This window comes from Ursus maritimus, unplaced genomic scaffold, assembly GCF_017311325.1.
Source record: "Ursus maritimus isolate PB19 unplaced genomic scaffold, ASM1731132v1 scaffold_32, whole genome shotgun sequence".
NCBI lineage: Eukaryota > Metazoa > Chordata > Mammalia > Carnivora > Ursidae > Ursus > Ursus maritimus.
The window spans coordinates 1,369,579-1,373,026 of record NW_024425786.1 but is presented as its reverse complement, the minus strand read 5'-3'; positions in this window follow the sequence as shown (position 1 = coordinate 1,373,026).

Genomic DNA, 3,448 nt, shown 5'->3' with positions numbered 1-3,448 from the left:
CAGGGCCGGAGTGTGGGAAGCCACCCGGAGAGGCCCTCCCGCCCAAATTCCCCTCTGGGTTGGGGGCGGGCAGGGCTGCAGGGCTGCTGCCTGGAACCGCAGCCCAGGCCTCCCTGCATGGCATCACACTGGCATGGGTCTCTGGGGCCAGGGAGACCACCGAGACCCCCTCACACCCCATTTCACACACAGAGGAACAGGCCCGAGGGGGCTGACAGGGGCTGTCCTCTCTTTCCCATGTGTGAGCTCCAGGGTGGGTGGGGGCTGCCTCATGGCACCCGGAGCCCGGTGGACAGGCGGCCACTCACTATACCCTCCCGGCTAAGGCCAGGAGCCATCTCAGTCCTGGGGGATGGCGCGGGAGACTGAACAGGAGGTCACTGCCAGACGTGGGGGCAAGCAGCATAGGAAGGGCCAGACTCCAAAGCCCTGGCCCATCCTCCCCGCACCCTGCCCCACGGCCAGGCTCCGGGCACTCTGCCTGGCACCTGGCAGCCACTTATAGTGGGTAATTATTGCCCAGCAGGGGTGGGCAACCTTGGTCTTGTTTCCTCCCCTAAGCTTGAGGCTTGGCCTCTCTAGCCTTCCTCTGTGAACTGGGGTGTTGTGTCCTGGTGGGTCTGAGGAGACCCCCAGCCCGGTGGCTGTAGGGAGCATTAGGTGTGCCCTGAAAGCTGGTGCTGAGCCTTCCTGATGCGTCCCTGTGCTAGGCTGGACCCCTGTACCCCGACAGCTGGCCCAGACTACCAGTTATAATGGGGGGAGGGAGTCTGTGGTGTGTGGGAGCCCCAGCAGGCACCTGAAAGGAATGGTGATGAAGTTGTTTGGAGTCAGGACAGGGGTCCTGTGGAGGGCTGGGGAAGAGCTGGGGGGTCCAAGGATCAGCAAGGCGTGACCATGGGGGGCACGGAGCCTGAACCCCAATCTGTGACCCTTCGGGTCCCCACAATACCTGGGAAGCAGAGGGTCCTGGCTGGGATGGTGCTCACCAGACTGGGGTTCTTGGCTCTCTCAGCCATCCTAGGATGGGGGGTCTGTGTCAGTCTGTCACTTTGTGGGGCAAAGAGAAGAGACTTCAAAATCCCATGCCCAGAGCTGCCCAGGTCCCCTCTGCCTCCACCCCAGCTTCCCAGGTAACTAAGCCACCAGTGGGCGGCCCCCACCCCCCCATGGGTCACTTTGGCCTCTCTTGCTCCAACATTCGTGTGCAAATTAGTTGCCCTCCCCCAGAGCCCTCTGCCTCTGGCTTGTTGCTCTCCTGCAGTTCTCACTGCTTGCTTATTTCCGGAGCCCCCAGTGCCTTGGCCAGGTGGCAGGGGGGCTCTTTAAAGATCAGCCAGGCCGACCCTCATCAGATGAGGAACACAGGGCCCAGGTGGTGTCCAGCTGGAGCCAGGTGGAGTGAGGGGTGGGACCCGCCCGTCCAGGACCCCAAGGGGCAAACGGTGTCAGATTGTGCAGGAAGCGAACTTAGCTAGGGAGTGGGAGCTGGGGTGGTGCTTTTGGAACAAAACAGGGCTTCCTCAGATGCAGTGTGCTCTGAGGGCCTGGACCTGTCCGCTGGGTGTGAGGGATAGAAGCACAGTGGTTGATGGAGGGGCTGAGTGACCAAAGTAGGAACAGATCCAAACACCCAGTCCAGTGCTTTCTGTAGGAGAAGCAGCTGCCCCATCTGCCCTCACCCGGGCTCCAGTCTGGCCTCAGCTACCAACTGGCAGCTTGGCCTCGGGTACAGACTGGTCCTCGGTGTGCTTGCCTGTGCAAATGGGCATGAGGACACTCGGCCTTGGCAAAGAGGCCCCTCCTCAGCGGGGTCCCGCAGCAGCCCCCCAAGGAGCAGGGCAGGAGGGGCAAGCCCCGGGGGGAGTGAGGACAGAGGTCAGCGCGGGGCGGAGCACCTACGCCGAGCAGGGGAGGTGCCATCCCTCACCTGCATTACGGACCCTGGGTGTCAGGCTGCCTCGTATCAGGAGGGCAGCCCCCTGCCCCCAGCGAAGGGGTGTGCCTGGCGTGCTCCCATGACATTTTATTCATGGACGCTCGATTTTTCACCTCATTTTCATGTGTCACAAAATATCTTTCTTCTTTGGATGTTGTTTCACTGGTTTAAAAGTGTGAACCCATTCCTGGGGAGACACAGACACAGCAGACAGCCCGCTGCTCGCCCCTGCAAACCTTGATCTCCCCAAACCTCAGGCAGCACCACTGTCATCCCCATTTTACAGACGAGGAAGCCAAGGCTCGGGGCCAGTTAAGAGCCCTACCCCACTCTCCAGGCAGGGAGACACCCTGGGAGGGTCCGCTGAGAGTCTGGCCTCCAAGAACCAGGGTTGGGGTCCCCACACACCCCTCCTGCATGCGCAAGGCTGTGGGTTTATGCTGGCCTGAGGTTCCCACACTGCGCCGGCCATGGAAGCGTGCCTGGGCCCCCCCGCGGCATTAGTGCCGGGCTCTGCCTCTGAATGAATGGGGGCGGCCACGGGGGGCGAGGGGGGGGCAACTCCCAAAAGACCATCTGGCTCCGCGTTATAATAGAGCAATAAAGGGCTTGTCTGCCTTTCAGAGGTTGGGAGCGAGCTGCTCTCTGACACGGCAGGGTTTTAACCAGCTTGGGACTGCGACCTGGGCCTGCCCCCGGCCACTGGGGGGGTGGGGGCCACGTGGGCCAGAGAGGCCCCTAATCCGGAGGGGGACCATGAGACTCAAGGGCTCCGTGCTTTCCCACACCACCCGCCTCTGCACAGCCACCCTAGCCCCTCTTCACACTGGGGAAACTGAGGCTCCGGAGCTGGGGCTGGTCGGGCTGGGGTCTGTGCCCTCCCTGCCCAGCATGAGAGCACACTCCGTTGGGGACGTGGGGCCTGCTCTGGCCCGCAAACCTGGGGTTCCCAAGTCTGGCCTGGGAACTCGATGGGGCTGCAGTTTCCTCCCATGAAGGGCAGGTGCCCCTCAGATCAAGGGACACCCTGCCCTTCCCCACGGTCCGGTGGCAGGGTAGAGCCTGGTCTTGATCCGCTGAGAGCAGGGGTGGGAGCAGAGGCTGGCATCGCCACCCCTACTACAGTCCAGGCGAGGAGCCAGCTTGCCCCAGGCCCCCAGGAGGAAGAGGTGAGGCTGAATACACAGCTGTCCAGGGGCAGCTTCTGGGGAAGGGTCTCAGCCCCTGAATCACAGGATGCGATGGAGTCAGCAGGGTTGTGACCTGACCCCCAGTGTTCCATGGATGAGGCCCCAGCCCAGCCCACCGCATGGGTACTCGCACACAGTCCTTCCCTGCCCAGAGCCCCCCACTCCCTGGGGCTCCCCGTCATGGGAGGAGAGGGTGGTGCATGGACAAGGGGTGTATGGAGAGCCCTGAACCCCTGACTCGGTGACCCTGACTCAGCATACTGTTGGGTGAGAATCACAGGCAACCCAAGCAATCAGCCCCAGCAATGGGGTCGCCTTC